We start from the raw sequence: 20,254 nt of genomic DNA, 5'->3' as shown, positions 1-20,254 counted from the left end.
GAAATTCTGTAAAAGAGGAGGACTGACTAGATGATTGTCAGTAGTATCAACTCGATTTAAATTATTGATAGAAGGGTTGCTCATTGAACCAAAAGAGTTGTTAATGTTATTAGTTTGCGTATTACTAGGTAAATCCATAGCTACATGCTGCTGTGCTATACCTTCTCGCTGAGCAGGAGTAAGCGAGGATGTACTGGATGTACTGGAACCAACAGGAACCGAACTACCGGTGTTGAATACGGCACCCGTTTTAGGTCTAACAGCTGGTTGATTCGCCTGTTCAGACATTCTCTTCGACAGGTCATCGACTTTTTGAGTAAGCTGCTGGACCAAAGCCGTAAGGGCGCCGATAGCATCCGTTTGTGAGTTGGAGTTTGTACCATCATTGTTAGACCGAAGAGTAGAACCTGGAGTAAACAACGATTGTGATTGTGATTGTGGAAAACCACTACTTTACAATATGATATTTATACTCAATATTATTATTTTTTTTAAAAAATTTTTAATTTTTATATATATATGTGTATATATATTTTTATATATATATGTATGTATTTATATATATATATGTATATTTTAATATGTTGAACTGGTTAGCATAGATTTATTATTATGTAGGAGCAGGTTATTTGTAGATGTTGTGTCTAGTAAACTTGTTGGGTAGGTAATAATATAATTTAATTCATATTATCCAATTAATTAATTGGTTAACTTGTTAATTGATGTGTTTTTTTGTATTTAAGCAGTGTAATTTTTTAATTCATTTGTCTGAGGAAGTGCACGTATTGATGGTGCATGAAAGCGCTAACCAATAAATTCGTGGATTTGGTTTCGTGATTTGTGGATTTCTCTTTTTTCCTTTTGCGGTTTTTAGAGAAATCAAACATGGCAAAACAGATTATACTAACCCAAAACTAAGAGCAGAGATGCTCATCTGTTCTAAGTATCAGAATTTCTCAGTGCATAGAAGGTTTACTAATGCTAATGCTAATGTGCTAGAAATAGCCGCAGACTAAGCTGAATAGCAAGTGTTAGCAGAATCAACAGGAATGAGTGGACTGCCTATCCCAGAGGGCACAAAGATTTCTGTAACATTAACCATCCTTGCTACAGTTTCAGGGGAAATGTTAGAAACTTTGCAAGTATTAGCCTCACTGGTCTTGTAGCTGTTCATTGTTATGTTGCTGCAGCATATGGAGAAATATATTGTTTTCAGGGACAGCAGAAAATGAACACTCTGCAGGAATTTTAAAAAATAGCTGTTTGCTGAGGTCATTTGCTCCATTCACTGAACCCATATTGCCAGTAACCCCCCACCCCATATAGTATCTGGTATATTGACTAGATGGACTTCCAATTTATTACCTGCCTAGTGGTGTGCAATGCATCCATTCTCCAACAAGGTGGTTCCCATGATTCCCACTGTGATGCCCCTGCACTGGCCCAGTAATCAAGGAGCCTCAATCCACAAAACTGGCAGCAATGAGGGGACGTACACAATGGGAGGATGACAGGTACACACACAGTTAAGTACAATTTCCCCTTAAGAACACACAGAGATCACAGTCAGTCATTCTGGGGGATGGTTTATCCCTCTTTCTCAAGATCCCCAATAAGGCTCCCCAATGCCACAGCTATAGAGTTGAGTCCTTAGCCATGGTTTCAAGCCAAGTCCTCCCAACACTCTCTCTATCCAACCAATGCTTAGTGTCCCTGCCCAAGTAGCTGACACACACACAAACTTTGATATTTGATTTATACACAAACACACACCTAGTAAAGGCTGGCACAGGTTTACTAACTATCCCCCGTTCTGCCCAGACCATAAGGCAGTTAAAATATCACTGCCACCAGAACCCCTTATCAGCTACATTAAGCCCCTTGTCAAAGGGTGACCAATCCTACTGTGCAATGTTACTATTATCCAAATGGTAAGTGTGACCAAGAACAATGCTATTTAGGAGTGGCCTGTACAGTGTCACCAAATACATATATGTCTCACAAATATCAGCTACAAAAATAGGTTTAAATAGATTTAATAATAAATAATAAAAGAACAAGACAATACTCAATCAACACAGTAACTACAGAGTTCAGAATCACAGGAATATTTTAAAACAACATTGCAGGACAGTCTCAAATAAATACAGAAAACATCTAAACTAATTTTTACTATATTCCTATCTCTAAAATAAATCACTGTTCCCTAGTTACCTACTATTAGCTACAATTAGCAATGCAAGTGCAGATGATGATGAATGGATATTCTTGTTAAGTCCAAGACAAGATATAAAATGCACACAGTCTCTTGCTGAGAGTGTTCTTAAGTTACTATCAAACATTACTGCTGGGTCAGCTAGGATGACATCAGTCTATGTCACCTGCCTTCAGTTCCCAGGCTAACAGATACTAACAGAATTTTAACATCTCTGTGTGAGAAGTACATATCTCTCAGAAGTTTGCAGAACTTGGGAGTCGTAAAACAATAAAAACACTTTTCATTTTAAACTTAGTAATTACTTCTCTCCAAGACAACAGAAAAATACTTCTAGCTCTAGACATCCTTTTTGCTGCATTGAAACTAACTTTTATAGCACATTGTAAAGCACTTAATTTCAACTTATTTTCTTGAAGTTTTACAAGTTAATCTTCTATGTTCCAGCAGGGTATGCTGTGGTTGCATTCTTGAAGCTCAGTACATAACATGCAGTTCTGTATAAATCATATCAGTATTTACAAACAACATAGAATTATTTACAAAATTCCAGATGGCTAGGTTGGCAGTGTCACATTCACAATCTCTCATATATGTGACCTCTATCAGCATTTCCTGTAGGATGACTTTCCATGGGATCATCTAGTTCATAGATGCACATATTGCTAGATACATTGGCCAGCATATGTGATTCTCAACAGCACGTCACTTATAATTGCATCCACTGTTGTTTGTTGGAGGTAATGCTGGATACGTCTTGAAACTATGAACAATGACCACAATCCAAAGCCCCCAGGGCATTGCAGAGATGGTTTATAGCATAATGCATTCACAGACACAGAACATTGTGAAATGTGTATTTGGAGTCCTGAAGAGGCATCTCTGCTGCTTGGATACAATCAGTGGAGCACTGCACTATGCATCTGAGATCTGCAGTCAGTTATTCATAATGTATGCCATATTATGCAATACGGCTGCAATGGAAGTAACTACAATTTGGGAATATCACACTACCTGTGAGACCTGTTGCAGCTGCAGAGAAGGAGTTGGATGCACTCACTAAAGGAACTAGCTGGAATAGCATCACATGTTAGGCAGAGGTGGGACCAATACATTGTGATACTGGGAAACAAGTGTCATCTGATCCAGACCTATGAGTCATGATAAAGGCAAAGGAGAAATAAACTGACTCATGCATTAGCACACCCAGGCTATGCATTACAATGCATTGACTAGCCACACTGTGTATCAGGCATTACATTTCCCACACAGCCAAGATGGATGGTCAAGGCACAATTATCATTTGCACAGTTGAGAATGGGCACATTGACACGTACTAGCAGTGTCATGTGAGTAAAGGTCACTGGAGAGAGATGCAGTAGTAAGTCAGATAACTAGTAGGCTGGGGGGCAGTGTATGATTATATCCTTCAATGACAGGGTGGAGCTGCAACATAGTGGATGCTGGCCAAGTACACCATCTGGTCCTTCAATATCAAGCCTGGATTTATTCTGCATAAGGGATGACAGTGAGATTCTTGAGCATATACAGAAGCACTTGTGTAGTTCCCAGTGTTGGAAGCTTATAGATGGACAGTGTCCATGTACTCAACAATAGCCATGGTTAGGCATGACAGTTTGATGGCCAACAGGGGATCAGGATAGTGTGCAACTCCATGAACCTGAATGACTGACCAGGTAAAGCATCCCAGAGGTGGAGCCATATGAATGCATCTGGCTGAGACTATGATATTGGCCATGTCGAGGTGTGGTGGCAGTATGGCCAGGAGTGACACAAATGCAGTTTCCAGAACAGAATGTATTATCTGTGTAAGCACAGACTCTGACTATTCAATTTGCAGCTCCTCACTCACATAGCCATAGCCAATATGGCCTGCAGAGGCACAGCAAAGGCAGAACAGAGGGTATTTGCCATGTGCTCCATAGATAAACCAGTAGATGTCATCTTGATGACAAATAATTTGAGCATGCATGTCTGCTCCAAGTCCTCAAATGCTATGTTACACCGGTTTACTATCATAATTTCGAAGACAACTCGGTCGACCGCATTATGTTCGAACACGGAAAGTCAAACAAGGCAATGTCGAACTTCAAAAGCAAGCCTAGGAACGGGTTTTAACATGGGTCAAGATAGTGGTTCACTGCTATTGCTGAACTACAATCCTCACCCCTATCTTGACCCATGTCAAAACCCATTCCTAGGCTTGCTTTCAAAGTTTGACATTGCTGTGTTCGACTTTCCGTGTTCGAACATAGTGCAGTCGATAGTAAACCATTACACCACGTGGGCTGCAAGTCATCCTCAAATTCATGTAGGTATTGCATATTTTGAGGTGGGCCACACACAGCAAACTCACCATCTCTTCAACTGCATGTGTGTAATGGTTGTCTATGCCTGGTGTACTAATCTGCATATCCACAAATTGATGCCAAATGTGACACACAGTTCAAGGAAAAATCTGGAGTCACACCTCTCTCCTATAGTAGGTGCACACATATAGGAGTTTGTAAGGCTGACAGATACTATCCATAATGGTGACACCTGTGTAGCTTTGGTGGGGCATACATTGACAGGGGATCCAGAGCTAAACACATGGGATATCAGAACTGCAATCTGCCCCTCCATCACTACCCCATATGTGAAGGATGTATGCATGCCAACTAGTTAGCACAGCTGATAGTGCCACTGAGTCATCTGATTATGCCATAGGATCATAGGTTCATAGGTAGTTACTTGGCTTGCTGTCCAGGGGGACCATTGAGGAGTCTACCCCAAATTCCCAGTTGCCCCTAAGCACTGTCTGGTTTCTTGATCAAGGTCATACAGTAGGCAAATGAGGTCTAAGGAAATCAAACCTTATGCCACAGGAACTGCAACTCACTATCTTAACCCTCTGTGCTATCTGCCAGACTACAAATTATTAAAATTCTAAGCACCAGGAGGCATGCTGATATGAGGCATATGTTGTCCTGCTGTTTTGGCCCTTTCACCAGTGGTAACCTTGAAAGTATAAAGATAGCATACCTGTGGTAGTACTGCAACATATGCCTCACTCCTCCTCTCAACACATGGCACACATTCTGGTACATGACAATTATGTGACTAACATATGACCACATGCATACCTACATACTTTGTGCTTCAGAGTGTCACAGTTGCAGGCTCAATACACCTGGCTAGCAGATATACATAGTTGTTCTGCAGAAAAATAATTTTTCATTGTAGGCCAGTGTACAACTTTTAGTGTACCTACTATTATTAATGTGGTGCATCTCTAGAGACAATTACCCCTTGTGTGTTTGTTCCCCTACTTGATATTTCTTTTACCTTTATTATCTTCCCTTTTCAACCTCATTTATAAAATTTATATAACGAACTGAGTTACCACTTTGTTGTGCTGGACCTTTGTGGCCCGCTTATTGTGCCTGAGTTGCTGCTATGTTCTGCTTCATATCATGTTTGATCATACATAGCTTTGGCATGTCATCACACAGTCCTTGCCACAGTGGTGATACAGCTGTTCATAGAGGGGACTGAATTACTATTATATAGCAAAACATCTATCAGTAACTCAGCTACTCTAATTTCCTGTGTAGATTTTTTTCTTGGACTATCAGTGTGCTGTGCTCTTCCTCCTACATGTCAGTGAACATCAGGTCACGTCACACTATGACATCATCTATATTTAGTGCTGTTCTACATCATTTGGGATATTTCTGAATACCCCTACATGTCAGTGAGCATCAGGTCATGTCACACTATGACATCATTTATATTTAGTGCTGTACTACATCATTTGGAATGTTTCTGAATACACCCCATAAGCTCCCACAGTCATATGCAAATAATGTAAAAATTATATTCAGCTCTTGTAAAAAAACTGAAACATTATTTTTGCTTATGTTTCATTATTACAACTCAATACTGAATGTATTCAAAATCAGATCCTTTGTTAGCTGTATCAGTTGTTTAGTTGTTATAACAGCCATAACACTTCTCATGTTTATAAACATCAAGTGTAGTCAATGTTATAAAGCCACAATTCAGTTAATAAAATCAATGTTTTTTTCAGTCTTTCTAATAACCTTTTGCATCATTATAAAGCATTTTGCTAAATATTTGGTTGTGTAATAACCCCTGGTGATGGACAGCAAACTTCCATCTCTCCTATCTCTTCTAGCATAAAATACTTACTTACCATTTGTACCAAAAATGTATGTAAGCATATAACCTTTTATCATAATAATTGCATTTCATGAGGACAAGAAACAAATCCTTATCACTAATAAAATTGCAACAATGTTGTTTACCAGTTACTGTCCTACTTCTTCATTCATTCCAAAACTTTCTGTTATATATTCCAAATTTATGTCCAACATAAATTGCCATTTATCTTTCTGTTTGTCAAACTATACAGGTAATAAGTTTTAATTAACATATATTAACAGCAAAAGCGTCTATATTACATAAAAGAACTTTTAAAAGTTCGAACGTCATATGGTCAACACCATATGATCGAACTTTTAAAAATGAAAAAACGTAATAAAAAAAATAAACCAAAGAAAAAAAACAACCTGAACGGTTTAAGCAGGGGGTCTGCACCTCCCACTTCACCTCCTGCTCTTTAAATATACCAACTCCGAGATCGCACTACAGTGCAGACAAGGGAAATCTTCCCATTCTGCACTGTACAGAGATCTCCATTGAAACGTTTGAACTTTTAAAAGTTTGATCATATGGTGTCAACCATATGACGTTTGAACTTTTAAAAGTTTGACAACATGATGTAGACCCACAGCAAAATGCTTAGAACATTTTGTCCTTTGTATATTGTCATTTGTACATACTCTATTTCAGAACATAATCCATTTTTAATTAATGTGAAATATAATCCACATCTACCCTCAATGAATACAAAACTCTTCATAACTTAGTTAAAAAACTTATCTTTGCAGACTGTCGAAACTACTTCTCCCGTCTTCAAAGCAACCAGAAAACCAACCCACAAAGGCTCTGGAGAGGTATAACTGCCCTCTTAAAACCTGGTACTACAGAAAACCCAATACCTTGCCCAAATGTACAATACACTGATCTTGCCACCCAATTCAATTCTTTTTTCATAGATTCTATTTCCAAACTTACCTCCTCTTTTTCAAATATCAATCCACCTACTACCTCCACTTCTCCTCACTCATCGCCCCCTTCATCTTCTTTCACTCATCCCCCACCCTCTCAACCCCCACCTTTCCACATTAAACCTATTCCTACTTCTACCATAAAAAAACTCCTACAGAAACTAAAACCATGCACCAATGCCCCTGATAACATTCCCTCATACTTCCTCAGCATAGCTGCCGAAGCCATTGCCCTCCCTATCAGTATCCTAATCAACTGCTCTATCCAAGAAGGTATTGTTCCTCAAATCTGGAAAAAAGCTTACATCATTCCTCTGCATAAAGGCGGAACCAATACTAATATTACCAACACGCTGTCAAGTGGAAGAAAGCCACCTCCTCTATATTGGGCCCCCTCCTCTTCAATATTTTCATTAATGACTTTTTCCACTCTATCCCTCTTGCAAACATTATTCAATATGCAGATGATTCCACGATTATCTGTGCTGCCACATCCATCCCAACTCTTTTAAATCTTACTCAAGATGCCTTCTCCTCCACAGAACAGTGGATGAAAGACAACCATCTAGCACTCAATGCTGCTAAAACTAAACTAATGATATTTACTCCCTCAAAAACTAATAACTTTGATAGAAACTTATTCTCCATCACCAGCCAAAATAACACACCTCTTGAGATGGTATCTGAAACCAAACTACTAGGAGTCCAAATCGATGGCAAGCTTAAATTCAACTCCCATCTACTACTAAACATAAAAAAACACCAAAAACTTGGCATGCTCTACCGACAGAATCGGTTCCTCACCTCAACTACAAAACTTACTCTCTCTACCACGTCTCCTTCCCTCCCTTCTCTATGGTGCCCCTCTTCTAACAAACTTACAATCATCTCTCAAAACCAAACTGTCCTCTTGCTACAATAAAATAGCCAAATTCGCCACCAGCAACAAATCATCAACCCATCACTGTGAACCTCTCCACAAACTCAACTGGCTATAACTTCCCAACTACCTCTCCTATTCTCAGCTCACCTATGCTCATAAACTCATATTCCAGCCATACCTCTGTCCCTCCCTCTCAACTACCTTTAAAATGCACCACACACAAAGACTTCTTAGATCAAACAATCAAAACCTTATTGAGGTTTACAGACCCCTCCACCCCCAGGACAAAACCTCCTGTCCTTCTCACAAGCACGCCTATGGAACTCCCTTCCCCCCTCCATTCGTACAATTGCTAGCCTCCCATACTTTAAAAAATCACTCCACTCTCATCTAACATCCACATGGGAATGCTCCTGCTCCCATCCCTCATAACCTACTCTCAACTCTTTTTTCTCTTCTCCTTCTCACAAATCCCAGATAGCAAATTCATGCTTGCTTGTAGTATACAACTCCTTACTTGTACCTAGCAATCTCTTAGCCTACTGCATCTAACTACCTATCCTTAAATCCCACTAGGATAGAGAAAAAAAAAAACACATTCTATTTTTAATATTTTTGCATTATTACTTTTCATTGAAATATGTTTGATCTGTCTTATAACCAGAAATTGTACAATGTTAATCTCTGTAATCTTCATATAATCTATGTGTGGAACTTAATCTTTGTATAATCTGTATGTGGAGCTTTTCTCCCCAGGACTCCATTGAAAATGGGTTCTTTAGGCCCAATGGACTATCCTGGTTAAACAACTGCAAATAAATAAATAAATAAATAAATAAATAAATAAATAAATTCTCATTAATAGTCCTTGTTAAAAATTTCCTATTTTACACTATATGATAAAAAATTATATTTCCTTACAAAATCAATTATCTTCACACTTATTTCTGCATCATATGAAGAAATTATCGTAATTAATATTGCCAACATTTTGTTGTCGAACAAGGCCATTTAATTTGTTATTCCACATTCATTTGTTAACTATATAACTGGAAAGGATGGGGCAATTATGTTGCTTTATTACTTATTTTATACACAGAATTAAATAAGCCCTGGGATGTGCCTACATAACAGACTCTAGCCCCATAAATAATCATGGAATACATTTTAGTTATTAGCAGCACTAATGGCGTGCCTTTTAATGCATTGTACATGCTATATACAATGGTTTATAATTATCTTTTATTCCTGATCTAACATATTATTTATGCTTCTTCTGTTATTTTAAAAATGTTATTATAAAAATCCTTCCTACATTTATAAAAATAACATTTCTAAGGGTCTGTATTTTAGATAAATATCCAGGTTCTATCTTTAAGGGTTATGTACTATTAACTTGTTTTTGAAACATTTCTAAGATGGTCTAATTCTTTCAGACATCGATCTGTCTATAATTTTTTTTTGTTTTAGCATTTCCTGTAATGTGGCTAAGATTAGCAAATCATCAACATTCCCAATCACTGGACAGTATTTTCACATCCTTGGGATGTCCTGATTTATTTACTCAGAAAGTTTAAAGTCTATCCCCAGAATTCAGTAAACTCCATGTAGGGTTCATGTAGAGCCTACAAGGAGTGTTACTGTGTACAGGAAGTAGTGCCTGTGGCTGTGGTACACAATGAATATTAATGAAGTTCTGTTCACTTAAACAAGGTTTTGTGGTGCGCACCAGTGCATCTGGCTGTGGAACATCTTTGTGAATGCAGATAGCACTTCCGTATACCTCTTGATTGTACAGATGTTCACAGAATTTCCAGATTTTTGCCTCATATTTTTGGCCTGTTACTCATAAAATTATGGTTTCCTGTAAAATCATTATCAAATCTTGACTGAAGTCAGAAAATAATAGATATTTGAGATTCAGACTTCATATGCTTCAGAAAGTTCATGCTAATGCAAAACCTGTTATTCTATCAACTTTCTAAGTTTGTAAAAGCAATATTTAAAAATTGTACCTTTATTTGGGCCTTTATTTCTTCATTATGTATGGATTTGTCCAGATGTTTTACTCTAAGAGGTTGAAACTTATGCACTTCCATGTAAGTTTCCTGTCTGCGAAAGGTTGATTACATGGCTATTCTGCCTTGTTTGATATATATTAGGATTATTCTTAATTAATATTGTGTGTGCAATTGTTTAATCTTCTCTCTTTTTTATATTTTTTCCCAAGTTTGCTCAATGCACCACTTGCCACAAATGGCTTTGGCTATGCTTACCTTGTTTGCGCAACTGGGCCACCCATTTATCAAACCACCCATGTATCAGACATGACCCAGACATCCAAAAATAGAAATTGGATGCATTCAATTAATACTGCTGGTCATCGCTGGGCATCACGCAAACCCATAAGCAAGGCTGCACTGCACTAATACTGTCAAGTTAACAATAAATGCTAAAATAGGATACCCCATGTAATTAATCCTGCAGTGACAGGTGTTAAGTCTTGGAGAGGAGGGCAGATTGTCCTGGGTTCCACTACAGAGAAGGCAAACTTTTCTTATACTGTTGTAACATTGCAGATTACACAGATGAAGTGCTTCATAGACAAGTGTTGTCTCAACCTTCATGTGGTAGCAGCTGTACATTTAGGACTACTGCACACATGGTCCTGGGTTCAAATACCATGTATTCCATACACAGTTTATACTTGCTCCACATCACATTATATTTATTCTCTCCTATAATACCTGACATGGTTTTGCTGATATGACAATGTTCATGAAAGTATAGTACTGCTCTCCCAGTTGAATAACAGAGTTGCACAAGTGGCTGTATATGAACGATCCTTGGAATTGCATTGCTTGAGAGTATGCATTGTTTAGCTTTTGATACATTTCTGCACTCCGCTTATCATCACACAAACAAACTCACTTGGCTTACTGTGTTTGTGTGATGGTAAGCGGAGGAGAGCTTTTTCAAATGAATCAAAATGCAGACAGTGAACTCTCTCAGTAAGAGCAGTTGTCAGAAATACATGATATTTGAAGTGGAATTGGCAGGAAATGCACATTAGACATTGAGCTCGGTCTTTTGTAAACATGACTAGTGTCACTGGAGAGGGTCTCCACTTCCAAGCACAGTGATGGGGTGTTCAGGAGTCCAAGGTCTTTGTTGGGCTCCAAGTTAAGGAGCATGGCCCTTGCCTCTTGCAGGGTAACTATATAGGCTCTCAGCAAAAGTCTGAAGCCTGGAATAGTGTGGCTAGGGCTTTGTCCAGTGCGACAGGTATCCCACACACTGAAGAACAATGCCATCATCCCTATGATGATCTCCGAAGGAGGAAACAGGATATCCTTGATTGTTGGATCAGGGAATGTCAAGCAGGGAGCACCCCACACATGTTTATGTATAAATTGCATTGACTAATTGCAAATATTAAAGCTGAATTTAGTCAAGACTGGTATTAATAATGGCATTCTTTTTTTTTCTTTTTTTCACAGCTGCAGAAGTGAGGGCCTTGAATGTAAGGTCCCATGCATCACGGCTGACAAGGATAAGAGAAGCATGTGGTACGTAAGTATAATTATATAAAGTACTGTTATTGTAGCCTTAACAGTTAAAGATGGATTAGTTGTTATATCATACAGTCGTATAAAATTGGGCATGCATATCTCAACTGTAAAAAAACAAGTATGCATGCATTAGTCTGTAGCATAGCTCTCAACTGTCCATATTTTCGCTTAATACCGAGATTTTTGACTCATTGTTTTGGTCTGTTCCTCATACGATTTATGATTTTCTGGCAAATGATTAAGATCGAAGTCACTAAATAATGATTATCAAAATGTATTTTAACACAAATCCTATGCAACTTTTCATTTTTGTAAGAGCAATATTTAAAATAAGTCCCTATTTTGGGGTCATTGTATCCCTATTATTTTATGATCTGTTCAGATACGCTCTAAGAGGTTGACAGGTATGGTATGTAGCACAAAGCAACAGTTGCACATTCCCAGATAACACTGAGCATGAATCTATAAAGTGTAAAAGGAAAGTGCATACATTATGCTGTAGTCCAAAATAAAAGTACAGTACTACAGTATACACTGGTTGTGGGTTTAAATACAACACTTCCCAAATATAAAACTCACTAGTTTGTAATACTGTTTTAGGTTTTCATCAATTAATATAAAATGCTGTTACGTTTTAATCATTATAACATTTTAGGATCAGACCTCTATACCTGTGGCTTGAATGGCCTGCTGTAAAGTGTAATCAGTGTACATGGAACATGCTTATGTGAAATATATGCACCCATGAATGATTGCTGGATGCAATCTGATCTGTATTTTAGTGAGTATGTGTTAACAACAGGGTAGTATTCAAAGTAATAAAGACATTTCTTAGCAGTTGGTGCTACTAAAAGTAAAATGGATCAGAATAGAGTAAATTAATTGCAGAAAACTGTGTATATTAACTGCTACATTACTAATGTTCTTCCTTTTTCCTCTCACCTCACCCCTTCTCTTCATTTGTTTTTTTTATGGATGCTTTTCTTATTTTTTTATTATGTATAATTTTTTATTGCTTTGTCGTTACATATTTTTTCATTTGTTATTTTTTATCATTGTGTTTCTAATTATAATATTTATTATTTTTATAACAGTTTATAATATTATTATTTTTAAATGTTATTATTTCCATTTGTTTTGGGTTATGTTTTATTTCATTATTCATTATATTTTAATTTTTTTTGTTATTACTACAGTACAGCATGGTAGGCCTGTTCTGCATCAGAGGCAAGGCCTCTGGTCTCCTCTGGGATCAGAGATAGAGGGGGTGCATATATCACCCAAACTGAGTTGCCAGGTATGGTGCATAGGCTTGTGCACCAAACTATGGATACAAGCCTATGCTGGATGGAACATCTGGTTTCCATCCTGGTTCAGGATACCCACCACAGGCAAAGATGTCGGCCAATACAGCCAGTGGAGTGATGGAACAGTAACGACAGTCCACTGGGTGAGGACTGGAGTCACACTGTTACTTCGCATGATGTCTGTGGAGCCTTGATCTTCCCACCCTCACCCCAGCCATAGTGTTCACCCCCTCTTGTGCCCTTCACCAAGTCTGTCTCTTGCTTTGTATGTCTTGTCTGTCATAAATGCTTCCATACCTTCCCAACTTGCCTGCCCCAGGCATGCCTATGTCCCTTCCCCAGCATTCCTCTCTCCTAAAAATAAAAAAGGGCAAATGTTTCCCAAAAAATATATCATCCCATACATAGCTCTCCATTTTACACATGTGTCTACTTGACACACTTAAGTTGGTACACTTGGCTTCACAACACAATTGTTGTCACCCTTCTCTCTCTGAAGGTGACAGTCCAAATTCAGCTAATATTATGTACATGTGGGGAAATCATGAACTTATGGACATCAAGTTTGGTGACAGTGAGAATCGAGTCCTTACCTACTGGACTGTCATCACTGTCACCTCACTGCACCGATGGCTGCAGAGTCTAATGTCTGCAGGTCCTTGTGTTATTCAGGACAATGATGGAGATCAGTGTCTCTACTAGGGGTAGACATCCAAGAATTGTGCATTGCACAATCCTACACACCATACCTGGCAGTTCAGCTCATGTGACAAATCAACCCCTCTGCCTCTGCTCCCAGAGGGAACCACAGGCCTATCCTCTGGGGCACAACTACCACAGAGTCCAGGTACAGCAGTGGCAATGGGGAAGGTGTGGCCAGGCTGCATGCCAGAAGTATGGGGTATTGATGCTGTAGCCAGTGGAGTGAGTGTAGGCAGACAACAGGGAACTGGCCTACCCTGCTGTGCCATAGTAATAAAATAAAACATTAAAATACGATATAACCAGAAAATGTAAGTAATGAAAAATTATAAAGAAAAACAAATATTATAAATAATTATAACAAAAAATAGAAACATAATTTTTATTTATTTATTAATATTTGTTGACCAGAAAATTCCGACATGGAACGAGCCAATTTTTAGAGGCCCAAGGAGAAACACTTCAGATGCATGTCTTTTTAACGTGGGAGAAAACCAGAGCACTCAGAGGAAATCCACAAGAATGCAAGGAGAACATACAGACTCCGCACAGATGGCACCCCAATTGAAAATCAAACCGGAGAACCTCTTGCTGTGAGGCAACAGCACTACCACTGCACCACTACGCCGTCCAATTAAAAATAATAATAAAAAATAGGTAACAAAGAAATACAACATTATATATAACTGTGTCTGACAGGAGTGAGAACCATTACCTGCTGCCCCACAGCATACTCTCTAGCTCGAGCATTCCTGTCATACCACACCTTTTTCTGTTATTGGGCTTCTGCCAGGTTTTCCTGGGCCAAGCCCATGAGTTCCCTGAGCTTTGTCCTGAGGTTTAGGACGTATGCCACAATAGACTCCTTGTGAGCCTCGCACTCACCTTCCCACTCATCTTGAATTAAATCTAGAGGTCCCCTCACCCTATTCCCATACAGCAACTCAAAGGGTGAAAAAACAGTGGATTCCTGGGGATGCTGTCTGTAAGTAAACAACAGATGGGGCAAATATTTGTCCCACTCCCTCTTAAACTTATCTGCCAATGCCCGTAGCATGGACTTGATTGTAGAGTTTAACCTCTCAACAAGACCATTAGTCTGGGGATGGTAGGGGGTGGTCTTCATGTGCTTCACCCCACAGGACTTCCACAGACAAGCCAGCAGTTCTGACATGAAATTGGCATTTTGGTCATTCAGTATTTCTTTTGGGAAACCTACCTTGCTGAAAATCTCTAACAAAGCATTTGCCACCTTCTCTGCCTCAATGGAGGACAAAGCCACTGCCTCAGAATATCATGTAGCATAATCCACTACCACTAGGATTTACTTTTTCCCTGTGGACCTTGCGGTACTCAGCGGACCCACAATATCCATAGCTACCCCTTGAAATGGCTCCTCAATCACAGGCAAAGGCATCAAAGGAGCTCTCACCATGTCTCCTGCCTTTCCTACCTTTAGGCACTGCTCACAGGTCCTGCAGTACACTGTTACATCTCTGGAAATTCCAGGCCAATAGAAATTTTGAATAATATGTCTCTTTGTACATTTTATGCTCATATGACCTGCAAAGGGAATATCATGGGCTATGGCTAGAAGCACCAGATGGTAGGCTCTAGGCACTGCCAACTGCTGTACTCTCTCACCTTCTAGCCCTCCCTCAGGGGTCCACTCTCTGTAGTAACCCTGTATACAGATTCCCCCTTCCCTTGAGAATCAGGTGCCTCCCTAGCTACCTGCCTCAGGCCTTGCAATGTAGAGTCTGAGAGCTGAGCCTGTCTCAACTCTCTCCTTGAAACCCTTCCCAGCTTCCCTTTTACAGGAAGTCTGGCATCCTCTGATGGTGGTGCCTCACTGTCAGCCTGGGTACTACTACTCACCTCTACCTTTGTAGTTACCCTGTCCAAAGGATCATAAGTACCCACAAGCAGCTATGGCTCACCTTCAGTCTCACTCCTACAGAGTAGCTCACTCCCTGAAGTAACCACCTCACCAGTCCTGGCTGCAAGTATGCAGTCTGTCTGGGTGCCCCATGCTACCAGACCCACATGCTTGTCTCCTAGCCTGACTGCTTGTAACTGCATAAGCACATAGTACTGCCTCATCCAAATCCTTCCCTCTCAGGACATCTGCAGGATGGTAGTTTAGTACCCCTGTTGTCACAAGACAACCCACTATTGGCATTTAGTCTTTCCCACTTACTGGCTCCCTCACCTTTGGTTCCGCACCTTGCTTCAGTGGACACCTGTATGCCACATGGACCCACTGTTTGCATTCAAAACATTTAACCCTAGCTCCTGGATGTGTATCTGGACTAGTGGCTTCCCCTGCTACTGGCAGATTCTGTTGGGGCAGTCTGTGCTGCCCACCATGGGTTCCTTTAGACCCCATGAGCAGTACTGGGGGTCCCCTTCCTGTGCAAGGCTGCCCTGCTGGCCATGTATAAATCACCCTTTTTCCTCAACTCATCTGAAGTAGCCCATTTTCTATCAGCAAACCAGATCCTCATGTCCTCAGGCAAAGTGCTAAGGGCTTGTTCCCTCACCAAAAGGTCTGCCAGTCCTTCAAAAGTGGTGACCTGACATTCAATCACCCAGCTATAAAAATAAGTGCTCAGTTCAGCAACATATTCACACACACTTTCATCTGCCTTCCGCCTATGCTCACTAAACGTTTTCCTATACATTTCAGGTGTTAGCTTAAAACATTCTAAAAGAGATTTTTTACAGCAGTATAATCAAAACAGACAGCATCAGGCATTTTTTACAAAAAAGTTACAGCTTTCCCATGGAGTAAGGGGGTCAGGAACAGCACTGAGAGTCTTTGGTCAACACTATACTGTTTGCATACCCCCTCAAACATATGAATGAAACTATCAAAATTATCCCCCTCTTTAAAGTGCGGAAGAAATTTACTGACCTGTTGTGCTTCTGGGGTCCAGATAATCCCTTCCCCATTACCTCCATTACTCTGACAAAGAGTCAACATTTCCCTCTCATGCCTCCTCTGAGGCTCCTTTTCTTCAGCTTCTATCTCCAAATGCCTGGCCTCCAACCCAAGTCTCTTTAGCTCCAGCTGGATTTTTAAGTCCACTGCAGAAAGGTTGAGCTGTCCATTCTCTGAGGATATTGTATCTCCACTGCCAGTCTGATTGTCCTTCGCAGAAAGGTTGAGCTGCCCATTCTCGGAGGGTATTGTATCTCCACTGCCAGTCTGATTGTCCTCCTGGATGCTGTTTTCTGATGGAGCTGTAAACAAGGCTGCAATCAGGTCTGCCTTAGTCAGGTTTCCATGCACCAGTCCCCTAGCCTGGCACATCTCCACCAGCTAGCTCCTTGCCAGCTTTCCATACTCCTCTGCTGACATGCTGCCTGCTCACCCTGACTAACTAAGCTAACAAAAGAAATAAAACAATTGTGATCTGAACTCTGAGTATTCACTGCATGGCTGTTTTAGAGTACAAAAAACACCTTCAGAGATCACTGTACATAAGCTACAGGATTCACTCTACCCACACCACTACAAGCCAATTTGTATTTGCCAACTAATTAATATCTGATGTGGATAAATGTTGAACTTCAAGATTGTAGCAAAGGAAAACTAAGTCAAGCATTTCACATCTGTTCTTTGAAATTAAAATTATTTCATGACTGCCTTTGATGTTTTACAATTCAGCTCTGGTCCAGCTAGATGAAGGCTTCCTGCTTATTGTTTTAAGGCTAAAGTTAATGACCAGAATTTACATATGGAATGTCCTTTATTGCTCTAAGTGTAAAAGAATGTAAATGCAGTTTCTGTGTGGCCTGGGCACCAGGAAGGTGTAAAAGATGAGGTAATGTTTAGCAGAACTGCAGTTTCAATTTAAACAGTGAGAACCAGAGATTATTAAGCATTTTTGTCTTAATATCCAACCTACAGCACTGCCTGTTGTCTTAAGTAAGTTATCTTAGAAGTGTGTTTTCTTGTAGAAATAGCTAGGACTATAAAGATTAGACAAGTGTTTTTCTGTTATGTCAGAACTGTACTACTGAATTATTTTAAGTTTCTGTGTGATCTCTGAACTCTTGAATAGCATTATGGTGTAGTTGTATTGTCTTGTGTTTTTAGTATTTATTATTAAATATTTTAAACCATTTTCAACTGTGGCTGGTTTGTGTAGAGATAAGTTAAGCTCTAGAGTACATTGCATGCTTATAAGTGATCCTGTATTAAGCCCTTCCAATAAGCCTTGATTGCTTAAGTTACACTACTATTGGATAATAATATTGCACAGTAATAATTGGACACCCTTTTAATGGCCTTTGGGTAGCTCATAATTATTAGCTGGTGGTGGCAGTAATTACTACTGTATAGTCTGGGTAAAGGGGCACAGCTGGAGAATCTGTGTCAGCCTTTCCCAGGAGTGTCTGTGAAGTTGTATAAATACTTATCTCTAAGTGTGTGTGTGTGTCAGTTACTTGGGTGGGGACACAAAGCACTGGTTGGACAGAGAGGCTACTGGAGGTTAACTTGCCAGCTAGGCTGAGATCAGGACCATATAACTGTGCCAGTGGGGAGTCTTATTAGGGACCTGGAAAACAGGGGAGCAACCAGCCCCAGACTGACTGTGATCTCAGTGTGCAGGAAATTTTACTTTACTGTGTGTATTTGTTATCCTTTCTCCTATATGAGACATCCTCTCTGGTGTTAGTGGTGAGGATTGAGGCTCCTTGATTGCTGGGCCAGGGCATTGGCGTCACAGTAACCAATACAGACATTAATACATATGTGCAGAACTGACACAATATTAGTGTGCCAGCCATCAGGAAAAGAATTATGATATAAGGAATACTTGGTCAACTGCTATAATTGAGAATGACTATAATGTGAAGTGGCACACCATTAAAAAAATGGAGTCTGCTGTATTTGAACCCTGGACCTTATATTTGGTAATCTTACACTTACAGCTGTTGCCACAAGAAGAATGAAAAAAATGATTGTCTTTGTTTAATTTCATTGCTGTTTAATGCAAGATAACATCAGTAAAATCAAGGTTACAATCCTTGTAGTTGAACCCAGGACATCAACTTGACACTTTGCATCTGCAGTGACAGGAGAAGCTACATGACCACTTCCTAGATTAGTATTTATTTTGAGGTTCACTCTGTTAAATTCAGTGCAATGGTGCTTACCGGGTTTGTGTCAGCCACAATTACATTAATAGAATGCATCTGATGTCTATTTTTAGATGTCGGGGTCCTGTCTGCTACATGGGTGGTCCAATCATTCAGTTTGTACACTGCTGCAAACTAGGTGAGCATAGCCAAAGCTGGTTGTGCTAAGCACAGCACTGTGCAAACTGAGAAAAAATAAGTAATAACAGGCAGAAACAGAAGTCAATCTATGACATACACAGTACAATATGTTAGTACATATGAAATATGCCTACATATGTCTGGAATGCAAATCACCATCCAATGCATATTCAGAACACAGGATGAGTGCCTTAACCATGATTTTCACACAAACACCTTTGTTGCAAGCAGCAACACTCATTCAGTACACAACCAATTTGAAAGAATGTACAGTTATATTAAAACATTACGTTAGTTGTACATTTAGTGAAATGATTATCTTTGAGAATACTGCACTTAGCGATTACACACCCTTCATGATTCTTGCTTGCAAATATACAGCACTGTCTTACTTTTCTGTGTTCTTTAGTCATTCAGCAGTTATCTGACCAACACTCTGGGACATACAGTGTAAACCATTCTATATCGTTGCACTTACAATATCAAAGGCTATTAACTGTGAATAATTTGATATGCAGTTGCCAACTAAGGAAAGCCAGGTTGGATGTCACAAACAAGCAGTGACTGTTCTTTTGGGGATGGGGGAGCAAAGGTGTGTTCCTGCTAAGGCACTATTAAGACTCTGTTGTTCTGGTTACTCTGCTTGTTCAGCATCTTGTCTGTTGTCTGATTTAGGGAGGGTTGTAAAGTCAGAAACTGCAATGTGCATCCTTACTGTTGAACTTTTATTTGTAATGTTTCCCATTACAAAAGTATGATGAAGTAGGACGATGGTTTTGTGCTAAAAGGTGTTGAGTCAGTGTGCCATGGCCTGTCTCCTAACCAATGCAAGGACATACTGAGCATGCCTATGACTGCCTAAAATTACACCAGCTGCAGGTTCCTCCTTTGACTCATCATTAGCCTGTGGCTGTGGTGACATTGGCATTGTCGGGAGGATGTGTTGTCTTTCCCCTTTCTGATCCTGCTGCAGCTTTTTCCAAAAGATTAACTTAGGTACCATAGCAGATACTATGAACATTGTGGGACATGTCAGTAGATTGTAATGGAGGCCTTGGCCAGATGTATATAGGCACTGGCACTGTGACTGCAGTAGCTCAAAAACATGCTCTATAACATTACAGGTT

This window comes from Protopterus annectens, chromosome 3.part0, assembly GCF_019279795.1.
Source record: "Protopterus annectens isolate FY-2018-M chromosome 3.part0, PAN1.0, whole genome shotgun sequence".
Taxonomy (NCBI): Eukaryota; Metazoa; Chordata; order Ceratodontiformes; family Protopteridae; genus Protopterus; species Protopterus annectens.
This window is presented reverse-complemented; position numbering follows the sequence as displayed.